At 36.8% G+C, this 12,865-nt stretch overlaps 1 protein-coding gene across 1 annotated transcript in view; it reads left to right on the forward strand.

The window, feature by feature from the left end:
* LOC150083615 (suppressor of lurcher protein 1-like) overlaps positions 1-12,865 on the forward strand; it is a 383,165-nt gene that overhangs the window by 267,121 nt on the left and 103,179 nt on the right. The window lies entirely within an intron of this gene.

A 12,865-nucleotide genomic window follows, 5' to 3' on the forward strand; every position in this document is an offset into this window, starting at 1 on the left:
CTGTTGGAGACGGTGTTGGTGGTCTTGCCTATTATGGGAGAAAGGAGCCCCGAGACGAACTTCGCTAATTCATAACTTGGTGAGCCACAACAGGAGACAATGGGTCTTAACTGTATATCTTCTTTGTGAACCTTCGGTAGTCCGTAGAATTGTGGAATCTGGCAGCTGAAATACGAAGGTGATTACGTGTGGATTCTGTTATTTTCTTCTGTTTAAACCAACTGTTGACAAGTATGTTCACTTTCGACTCCCATCATTCCAAGACTTTGATTGGAGGAACGATTAAGGTTTGGTAAACAGAATGGCGCCTCCGTGGGCAGGAGCAGCAGTACGTAGCACACGCTTGATCAGACCGGGGTTCGAGCCTGTGACCACCAAATACAGAGGATGTGGAAAGGTCAGGAAATGACCACCGAATATCCCTGGAGCAATATGGCCTTAGTTGCTAATGCTCCTAAAAACCAAATAACAGTAAACAGAAGTTCCTGCAGGAGCAGCTGGACTTTCGTAATCCATGCGATTTAATATGACTGTTCAACGTCTTTTATACGATGGCTGAGTCTTGTTTCAGTGCTTTAAGGGCAGAAATCTATTTGCGGTTGAGATTGGAAGAAGCAGGGCGAGCATGATATAAAATTGCTGCAGTTTTTAGGCGAATTGTGTTTGCCACTTTTTCAGGGAAAGCTTTTGTATGTGTCTAATTTAATATATGTGTGTCTTCCAATTAATATTAAACTTGTCATTACTTATTCTGTCTCCGTTTTGCTCTGTGCATTGTAATACAGGTGACCCGTGCTTAACGCTGATAATTCGTTCCGGAAAAACAGAGCGCTAAGTGAATCCACACTAAGCGAGCGCAGCATTCCCATAAGGTAACATGTATTTGTGAGTTGCAGTCAGTGCCATTGGATATTTCCTAATCAGTAATAAACAGTAGTGAAAAGATGCGCAAATGTCAGTCAAAATATTTAATATTCAAATATTTGTACATATAAAATATATTTTATTTTGCATTACATACGTTATTAATTATGTGGTAACTACTTACCTATCAAAATTAAACTAAAAATTCCAATTAAAATCATGAATTTAATTTATCTAAATTGATTTAATTTAATTGAAGAATTTAATCATGAAAAATGTGTCGATTTTGGTTTGTACTTTGGCCCTCTTCCTGGTAAACTAAAAAAGGGTTCTAATTTATAATCCCCTGCAGTGTTACCACCAAACACTAAAGTCAACCGATCCTTCGCCACTTTGAAACCTGGCACGTTTTTTGGTTCTTTCAATATGAAACTTCTTTTAGGCATTCGTTTCCTAAAAAGTCTTGCTTCATCTTTGTTAAAAACTTGTTGAGAAGTTATAACACATAATACCCCTCTTCAATAATTTTAACAAGTTCATTTTTGAAAGTTTTGGCTCCTTGATCTGCACTTGCTACTTCTCCTAGGATTTTAAATCTATTTGACCAGCCCTTACTAGTTTTAAATGGTTCCACTTTTTTTTTTTTAGGTGAGCTGTCTTCAGATCATCATATAGGTTAATCTATTATTTTTTAATAATATTTAACTTAACTGAATTCTGCATCTTCAATAAAATTAGTTAAAGTCTCTCTATTTCAATCCTAATAGCCAGCCTAGCCCTAGTTGCTTGCAGTGGAACAGCTGTCTTTCTGCTGCTAAAATTAATTCTTTATTTTTTACAATTTGCCAGTCCTAAATTATGGCACACACCCACTTGTCATTGACCAAAATCGATTTGCTTTAAAATGTTTAATTTAATTTTCAAATTCTTTTTTCTTACATTTTTTTTTACATTTTTTCTTACATTTGTAGTCTTCGTACTGAGTCCAGACGTTGCTTTTTCATTCTTATCCGCCATTATTAACTCTTCGAAAGTGTAACTGCGTTGGTTGCATTAATTATGATACAATGTTCAATGTCTAATACTGTACTGAGTGATGACTAGACTTCGGATAAATGCATATATAGCGCAAATATTACAAGCAATATTCTTGATCATATTTTTAAAAATGTTGATCTCGGAACTATGTAACAAGTCACTGTACTGCAATTAAATTAGCATGCAAGAATATTTCACTGAGCATGGGAAAATTTCTCAAGTCGGCATGGGAAATGTTTTAATGCTGTTTTGCTATTCATTTTCAAGCATCGACTCCATCAGATGAAACTTTTCATCTGATGGAGTCGATGCAATCTGTACGCTGGTAAAAGAACGTTATAGTGATTTGTGACAGCGTTATAATCAGATACGAGTTATAATATAAGAACAGCATTATAGCGAATCAGCATAAAGCGAACCGCATTATAATGAGGGCCTGCTGTAATCAAAAATAATAATATGAATCCAGAGCACACAGGCCTCTTTAATCATTTTCTATATCTTGTGGCAGTAGTTCACCCTGATTAATGTCCTTGCCGCCCTACGAACCTTTGCATAATCTACAAACTTAGACATTAAGCCTGATATACCTTCAACACTATCATTAATAAATATTGGAAACAACAATGGGCCCCCGCACTGAACCCTGGTGTTATCCAATAATAACATTAGTCCAAGAGGAGCAGTGCACATTGATAACCTCTCTCTCTGTCTTCTTTCACTTGACCATTTCTTTACCCATAGGAGTAGCTTGCTCTTAATGCCACATTGCTCCAATTTATACAGCAGTCAATTCTCCAATACCTCACAGCCTAAAAAAATGTGCAACTTGTGAAATGTTTGCAGAATTTCTGGAACAGGACATGATCTTATCAAGGAGGATATCTTTGTATATGCTAGTTGCAGATAGTGTGAATAGATAGGTGCGAACTCAGAATTCTGATGGGCACCTATGAGAGTTTTAAGAGTAGGGTAGGTACCCTCAAAGGAATTAAAATGGGGACCCATCAAGCTCTCAGCTGCCGAACTCAATGCCGGAGCTCACCCCTGTGCATCACGCAACACAGCAGCAATCTTCAAGACGTGATACAACAAACCAAGCTGCATCACATACCAACTGTGCAGTTGACTGTGCACATGGTATGTGACTTTGGCAGTCAGTCAAGTTTATGGCTGTTTATTTTCGCCTACATAACAATGAACATGACATGTGAGAAACAGTATGCAGCTCTCAGATTTTGTTTTCGTCTCAAGAAAACATCATCTGACGTGTAAAAGAGGCTTATGGTGAATCAATGCTTCCCTATAGCAGAGCTCACAGGTGGTTTAGATACAGGTTTAGATAGGTGGTTTAGAGTGTTTAAAGATGGACATAATTCAATCACAAAAATTGTGATCGAATTGTGGTAGTCTGGAGCTCCAACTGCTCCAGACTACCACAATGCTCCAACCACAGAAACCATAAACTCTGCTTCTGTAATTATGAAAGAAGATCATTGTATAACAATAAAGCAACTAGCAGAGTTGTTGAGAATATCAGTAGGCAGCCCACACAATATTCTTCATGACCTTTTGCATTTGACACATGTTTATTCACGCTGGGTTCCAAGACTACTCATACCTGAGCAACAGCAAGTTCGCATGGAGGTTTGCCAGGAGCTGCTACTGAAGATGGTGAGCTTCTGCATAAGGTGGATGACACATGGCTTCATCATTTTTACCCAGAGAATAAGCAACGAAGCTTTGTTTGGAAGTCTGTGTCATTGTCAACTGAAAAAAAGCAAAAGTTGTGGCTTCTGCATGAAAGGTTATGGTAATCTCTTTTTTGATATTCAAGGAATAGTTTACCAGGATGTTATGCCACATTACAGGACTGTTACAGGACCTTACTACAGAGCTGTACTGCACACTTTGCAGGATCACATTCACCGCAAACAACCACATGCGAGTGGGTGGGTGTGCATCACAACAATGTGAAAACTCACCTTGCTCATAGTGTCATCAAGTACTCAGCCAGCATTAATGTGAAATGTGTTCCTCATTTGCCCTACAGCCCTGACCTCGCACCCTGCAATTTTTTTTTTTTTTTTTTTATTTCCAAATTTAAAGAAGTAACTGCAAGGATAATGTTTCCTTTCATCAGAAGAAGTTGTAAAGCCATCGGAGGCAATTTTCAAATGCATGTCAAAAATTGGCTTCTATAGTGTTTTTGATGGATAGATGGCAGAAACACTGGAGTAAGTGCATTTCATCAAATGGGGCCTACTTTGAAAAGGACCATCAAATTAGGAATGATTAATAAAAGTACGTTGTGGGGAGAAAAAATTATGATCATTCTTTATCAAACAGCCCTCTTGTTTTTTCTGTCATGACTATCTGGGACATTTTTGCCCCTTAATTTTCTGCCCAAACAAAGAATCAGAAATAGTTAAATATATTATCGGACATGTGAAATAAATATCTTTCTCATATTTTTGCATAAACAAAAGTATTTAATAGATGTTTTCTCATAAATAAAGTGGGATTTTATGGCTAGATGATAGTGAATACATGCTTCCAAATTTAGTAGTGTTTACTGAGAAACCAATTTATAGCGCTATAAACAGAAAACAGATATTGGATTTCTCGATTATTAGAACCTCACATATAATCGTATAATATCAGCACTCATGCAATATGTTGTCATTATTATGTAGATTTCACGACAAAAGGGCAACTATGGCCAATATGTGTCTGTCTGAGTCACTATCTTCATTTTAATGATTTATGGATATATCAAAGTGTATTTATTATTCCAAGATATTTAATGTACATTTAGGTTTGATTTGTCACTGAATATATGAAAGAGAGTCAGAGAAGTTTGCTAATGATCAAAGGAAGTGGTATTAATGGCTGAATAGGATGGACAATCAATCAAGATGTACCTTACTGTAAGTTGTATCTGACAGATAGAGCAGAACGGGAGATCTTCTCTTAGAAGTAGATGTTTGTGTGTGAGAAAGGTATGCACAATCTTGTCAATATAACTTCTTCCCGTCTACAAATGTATTTTTACATGAACTAGAACGCCTTACACATAGATCCTTTTTATTCTGCGGAGTTTATTGCATGGTTGGTCCCTCCAAATTTGTTCCAATTGGAAGTATATTTGGTATGAAAGACTTCCTTATAATCTTTAAAAGGTACGAATTAACTAAAAGTTATCGTGTATATTAAGATCTGAATTTCAAGCGGCATAGTCTGCATGATTATTTCCTGGGAATCCAACACATAGAAACTTGTTTTCTTGCTTTATGAAAATCTCTGAGTTGTTTTTTAAGATGTTGAATCAAAGGATTTTAAAGAATATTTGCTATTCTGTAGAGCTGCTATTGCACTAAAGGAGTCGGTATACAGTAGAGCAGGAAGAAGCTGGTGTTCATTAATATCATCCAATGCTAATTCGATAGTATATAATTCCACTGTGAAAATACTGCAAACATGAGTCAAGTAGACATACTAAATGTATTTTCTACGTATATGCTACGGGGAGCGCCATTAAGGGAAGGTCTTGTCTGACCAATTTGATTAAATACTATGATATGGTCACAAAGGAACTGGATGCAAAAAATAATTTTGATATCTTATACTTGGATTTCCGGAAAGCTTTTGATACCGTTGCACACGAAAGGCTGCTGTACAAATTGGAGCGGTATGGAATTAAGGGCAAGTTGCTACAGTGGGTAAAGGGATGGTTGAGTGGGAGAACACAGAGAGTGGTGATCAATGGATAATGCTCTTCGTGGAGTCCCCCAGTGTTCTGTGCTGGGCCCATTGTTGTTTTGTGTATTTATCAATGATATTGATGAAGGTATATAACAGGATTAATGTCCAAGTTTGCAGATGATGCAAAGGTTGGCAGGGTTGTTAATGACAGTATGCTACTGCAACAGGATCTATAAAAGTTAGGCAGATGGGCTGAGAAGTGGCAATTGAAGTTTAACATCAACAAATGCAAAGTACAGGCAACTCTCAGTTACGAACAAGTTCCATTCAAAGACGTTGATTGTGTGTATCTTGCATTCCTGAGATTTTACGATATGTATCGTATATGTTAGCAGCTGTTTTAAAGCATTAAAACTATGTACTATACATGGAATGGTCTATACAATACATTTTATTACTGTATAATGTATGTATGTGTTATGCTTTATCGTATACGATACATAACGTAAAATAAAATAAGTAAAGAATAAAAAAACAAGATATCATACTTGTTAATTTTAATTAAAAACATAAAGTTAAAAAGTAGAAATAAAGAAAATGTGTACTAACATAATATATGTACTGTACATACATATGTACTCAACTTTTACTTGTCAATATCTTCATCAGAGTTCAATATTTTCCGCATAAGTGCAGATGAGGTAGATGGAAGGGCATCTGATAATGAAGACACAGCTGGGTTTCCACTTTTTTAAAATATGTTTTTATAGAAGATTGCACAGTTTCTTTCTTTTTTCCTTCAAAAATCTCACTACAGTGAGATCACTAGAACAGTCATAAATGCCTCTTTCACTTTTGCAATTCTTTCCATATTTGCATCATCTTCTTCAAAGATTGCCAACCCCTCAGAAATTGATTTAAAAGCTGTAGCCATTTTCTGCCTTTTAAATGTTCTGGAAGGATGTGGAATATCAGGTTCTTCTGTTACTTCAGGATTCAGATGTGTCTCTTTTTCAATTATTTCATTGGTTAATTTCTCAAAATGAGAGTCCAAAAGCTCTCTCGCATCAAGGTCGAGGTCCATTTTATTGCCCAGTTCAACAATTTTTTTAATCACCGGTTCTACTGGCTCCTCAAAATCACATAAATTATTCACAAACTGTATGCCTTAAAGGAGGCTTTAATACCTTAGCTCATCAGCTGAATAATAGAGGTTGTATTAAGAGGCAAAAAAAAAAATAATCTTAATTTTATCATTGAAATTATCAGGCAGTAATAAAATTTTGAAGGGTAAATTTACAGATGCACAGTACCTTTTCATTTCCCCCACAAAATAGTTTTTAAACCAGTCTTCAAACAGTTCTGTTGTCATCCAAGCCTTCCTATTAGATTTCCAGATAACAGGAAGGGATGACTTCACCATTCCTTTTAAAGCCCTTGGGTTTTCTGATAAATACACAAGCAAAGATTTAAGTTTATGATCACTGGCTGCATTACCACTAAGTAAAAGAGTTAGCCTTTCTTTTGCAACTTTATGTCCAGGTGCACATTTTTCCTCTCTACAAATGTATGTTCTGGAAGGCATTTTTTTCAGAAAAGTCCTGTTTCATCAATATTGAACACTTGATCAGCACTGTAACCACCCTCTACTATTATTTTTTTCTTGCACCTTCGGAAATTCACTTGCAGCTTCAGTATCTGTACTCACCAATTCACCGTGAAGTCTTAAATTGTGCAAGTTAGTTCTCATTTTAAAACATGAAAACCACCCAGAACTAGCTGAAAAACCTTCATTTGCATATTCAGCTTTTTTCTTCAAATCTTCAAATTTTGTGGATTGAGCTAAGAGGAACATGGTTATGTGTTTGCCTCTCAATCCACAAAATTGAGAGTTTTTCCATCTCATGCAACAAAAAACTTCTATTTTGTTACTATTCTACTCATTAAAACAGGAGTTTTTTCTTTAACCGCCTCCACAATTCTTTCTTTATCTTTAATAATTGTTGCGATACTCGATCAGTTCACACCATAATGACGAGCTACGTCCACCTGCTTCTGACCTCTTTCTGTCCTTTTTATGATGTCTAGCTTAGTTTCTAAACTAATACTGCATATTTTATTACTACCACTATCAGCACCAGCACTACTATTTTGCTTTGGACCTGCTTAAATTTTTAAAAATATATTTTTAAGTCTAAGTGATTTTCTAATAACTGAGAGCAAAGTGGAGGATAAATTGTTGAAGTTAAACATAAGGCACCTTGTGTGGATGCGATTTATCCAGTTATATTAAAGGAGGCAGCAAATGAAGTAAGCAAACCCTTAGCCATTATGAGAGCTTCCTTGGACTCAGGGACTGGAGGTGTGCAAATGTATCACCAATTCACAAAGGAGGGTTCAAAAGGTGACACAAGTAATTATAGACCTGTTAGTTTAATTTGTGTTCCGGGGAAAATAATGGAGTCACTGGTTAAAGAAGCATTGCAGGATGGATCATATAGACAAGACTGCAGTAATAGTTAAGGCACAGCATGGGTTTGTTAAAGGGAGGGCTTGTTTGACTAATTTGATTGGATACTATGATGTGGTCACAAAGGAACTGAATGTCAAAAATAATTTTGATATCATATACTTGGATTTCAGGATAGTTTTTGATACTGTTGCACATGGAAGACTACTGAATGAATTGGAGAGGTGTAGCATTAAAGATAAGTTGCTACAATGGATAAAGGGATGGTTGAGTAGGAGACAACCGAGAGTGATAATCAATGGACACTGCTCTTCCTGGACAAATGTTATTCCCCAGGGTTCGGTGCTGGGCCCATTGTTGTTTTGTGTATTGATCAATGATATCAATGAAGGTATATCAGGATTAATGTCCAAGTTTGCAGATGATACAAAGGTTGGCAGGGTTGTTAACAACAGCAAAGACAGTATGCTACTCCAACTGGATCTAGATAAGTTGGGCAAATGGGCTGAGAAGTGGCAACTGAAGTTTAACATTGACAAATGCAAAGTACGAGTAACAATAACCCAAGAGAAATGTACCAACTGTGTTGTACTTCACTTGGTAATATGGTCATTTTTAACTTCAAAAAGTTAAAAATGACCTGGGGGTAATTGTGCAGTCAAATATGAAGTTTGCTGAGCAGTGTAGACAGGCTGCCAGGGCCGGTCATGGAGTCTTGTCAGTGATATATAGGAATTTTACTAGCAGGGACAGGAAGGTGATTATCCCGTTGTACAAGGCAGTGGTTAGACCACACCTAGAGTACTGTGTACAGATCTCGAGGCCTCATTTTAGGAAGGATGTAGAGTTGCTAGAACAAGTACAAAGAAGGGCAAAAAGTTGGTGAAGGGAACAAAGGGCTGCTCTTACCAAGAAAAGGCTAAAGTTCTGCAAATTGAACCACCTGGAGATGAATAAGGCCTTGAGTGAGTTGAGCAAGCTGAATGCTGATAGGATTCTTCCTCTTCCTCTTGCTCAAATTAAGAACCTGAGGGGGCATAGATCATAGATTCAAATTGAGGAAAGACAGTTGTAGATTGGATGTGCGGAAGTTTGCCTTTAGCCGGCGGGTGGTTGACTGGTGTAACAGACTTCCATCTTTTGTTGTGAAAGTTGATAGCCTAAAAAAATTTAAGGCTGAGCTGGACAGGCATTTGGAACAAATGGAGGGGTGAAATGGGAGGTTTTTTTTATTTTTTTTCTGATGCTGCATAAGCTTGCTTTCTTGCATCGTATGCCTCTAATAATGCTAATGCTAAAGTCACCAAATGCAGAACTAACGGTGTTTATAAAACAACTGACCACGTTTGTTGTTGTGCGATGTAAAAGATCGGTCGGGCACATTTTTTACTGTGTGTTCCCAGTGCTGCTATTATCTGTTTCAAGTATCTTTGCGACTGGAAGAGAAAGGGATGGGGAAGCTTCCCCATTAACCAGCAGTTGACCTTCTAAGATAACCTAGGCAAAGCAAGTGATGATCCTATTATATTATAATAGGGGGAATTGCCAATTTCTTTCCCATGAGAAAACATTCTACGCTGCATGGCATGTAAACCAACATTTTCTTACTGACTAGATTAGTTTTATTAACCAAGAACAGTTATATAATAATTTTCTGATAATTATTATAATAAATACATTTTTTAAAAGTTTATTTATTTAAATCTTACAATTATGTTCACCATACATTTGGCATTTTATTTTATAAGAAACTCTATCTATTGGCGACTTTAAAAAATTTTGAATAAATTGTGACATTCGTTATAGCAAATGTTCGTAAACCGAGAGTTGCCTATGCTGCATTTGGGTAGCAGTAACCCAAGAGAAACCTGCCAACTCTGTGGTGATACACTCAGGAAAGGGGAGAATAAAAAAGACCTTGGGGTAATTGTGCAGTCAGATATGAAGTTCTCTCAGCAGTGTAGACGGGCTGCCAGAGCAGGTCATAGAGTTTTGTCAATGATATATAGGAATTTTGCAAGCAGAGACAAGGAGGTGATTATCCCTTTATATAAGGCAATGGTCAGGCCACACATTGAGCACTGTATACAGGTCAGGAAGCCTCATTTTAGGAAGGATATTTAGCGTTGCTAGAATGAATACAAAGAAGGGCAACAAAATTGGTGAGAGGAATAAACTGGTGCTCTTACCAAGAAAGGCTTAAGTTATGCAACTTGCAGCATCTGGAGACTAGGTGCCTGCGAGGTGATCTGATTGAGATGTGCATAAGGCCTTGAATGGTTGTGCATAAGGCCTTGAATGAGCCTGCTCAGTACTGAATCCCATCAGCACTGAGCCTGCTCAGTGCTGATGGGATTCTTCCACTTGCTCAGATTACGAACCTGAGTGGGCATAGATTCAAAATGAGAAAGACAGGTTTGGCTTTAGCCAGTGGGTAGTCGATTGCTGGAATGAACAGACTTCTGTCTGTTATTGTGGAAGTTGATAGCTTAATAAATTTAAGGCTGAACTATCTGAACTTTTTTTTTTTTTTTTGGCTGATGCCGTATAAGCTTGCTTTCTTGCATCATATGCCTCAACTAATGCTAAGATCTAGAGTTACCATCACCATCTGCTGTTTTCTTATAAATGAGTTTCTAATATTTGTTTCAACTTTCAAATGTAGCTCAAGTCGATCTAGTTTTCCTAAATCCAAATTGGTGGGTGATAAAACATTCTTTTTCCAGGAACCACGTAAGTCTGTTATGCACCATTCATTCAAGGATTTTTCCTTAGCAGCTGGTCATTGAAATAGGGTGATAATTATATGTATAAGAAGAATATTTTCCGGGTTTGGGACATTATATCCATCCATATGGCAGCATGCAAGGGCAATTGCATGCAGCCACATGGATGGATACTAGTTGTTCAGAAAAATTCTCTTGTAGCATATCTAGACAATTAGAGTTTAGGTGTTGTATCATTTTATAATAGATGCCAATGGGACCTGGTATACTGTTAGGCATATTTGTAATGGTTGTAAGTAATTCCTCTTTTAGGCATTATACATTATATGAATGAGATATAGTGGTAGAGAACTTCAACTTATTCCGTTCAGCTTGTTCTTTATATTTTTGAAAATTAGTGCTGTAGTTCATAACTGCTGATGTAGTAGTAGAAGATTCAGCTAGAATTTCTGATAACTCATCTGTTGAGGAAACATTCTGCTCTTTCCAATGGAAGATTGGAGATTGTATGTTCGGATATCTCCCACTCAAAATCTGAAATTTTTACCACACGAAACCAGGACCCGAGTTCCTAATAAGTGTGGAAGTAAACATGATCCAGGAATTTTTCTTTGCCTTTCTCTGAATTTGCCTCGCTTCAGCTTTGGCTTTTTTATATGCAATCAAAATGACTGTAGTTGGATATTTCCAGAATTCATTTCATGCATGATTTTGTTTTCTTTTTGCACTTGCACATTCTGAATTCCACCAAGAGTTGTAATGTGCCTGCCTCACCTTATTCATTTGAGGTATTGTAGCTTTTGAAGTTTCTGACAGTTGGTTGTAGATATATATGACAGCATCATCTATTGGTAGGGTTTCTATTAATTGCTTATCCAGCTTGATTAATTGCATATATTTACTCCAATTAGCTTTTTTTAAAATTCCATACTGTTCTGGTTTCTTCTCTAACAGTCAATTGTGTACGTATGGAATATACTATCAGAAAATGATCACTGTTGTAAAGACCATTTAATACAAACCATTCTATATTGAGATAAATTGATAGAGAATATATTGTTAGGTCTACTGCAGAAGTGATACCTGTAGCCAAACTGATATGTGTGAGATCCAGTGTTCAGTAAATTCAGTTGTGATCATCTAGGAAAGTTTCAATCAAGTTACTTCTACTGTCCATGTGAGAAGATCCCACAAATGATGATGGGCATTCATATCTCCCATGAGGCATTAGCATTAGTAGAGGCATACAATGAAAGAAAGCAAGCTTATGCTGCATGAGCCAAAAAAAAAAAAAAACAACTTCCATTTCACACCTCCATTCGTTCCAAATGCCTGTCCAGATCAGCCTTAAATAGGGAGGTTGCAGCTGCATAGTAAGATTGTTTAATTTTGTTCTTGCGTAGCACACACTTCTTGATTAGACCGGGGTTCAAGCCCATCACTACAACATACGGAGGATGCGGAAAGGTCATTCAGAGAATGACCACTGCATATCCCGGAGCAATATGGCCTTAGTTGCTAATGCTCCTAAAAACCAAATAACAAACAAACAAACAATTTTGTTCTGGAGAGAGAAAGATTTGGTGGAGAGGAAGATATAGGGATGCTATTAGGATAGAAATTCCAATGGCTATTCTCACTGATTCCCACAAATGCCATTGGGACCTGGTGTTGCTATTAGGAAAATTTGTAATGTTGATCCTCACAAATGATAATGGGCATTCATATCTCTCATGAGGTAATAGGGAGGTTGTAGCTGCATAGTAAGATCATTTAATTTCATTCTGGAGAGAGGAAGATATTGGAATAGAAATTCCAATGACTATTCTCACTGCTATTGCTTCTATGTTTTTAATATTATTTGCTTAGCTGGTATATTTATATTCACCAAAATTGCCACTCCTCCTTTGGTAGTTGTATTATTTATTATCAGTTTTTTAATATATGCATTTTTATTTTCATCATTCTGAAGAAGTTGGCAGTGAGTTTTTCCCCACTCATATTTGAAGTACTTGCTTGCATAATAATTCTTTTATCAGAGATCTATATCGGAAATTGTCTG

The sequence above is a fragment of the Mastigoproctus giganteus genome, chromosome 7 (genome assembly GCF_048544385.1).
Source record: "Mastigoproctus giganteus isolate SK-2022 chromosome 7, ASM4854438v1, whole genome shotgun sequence".
Taxonomy (NCBI): domain Eukaryota; kingdom Metazoa; phylum Arthropoda; class Arachnida; order Uropygi; family Thelyphonidae; genus Mastigoproctus; species Mastigoproctus giganteus.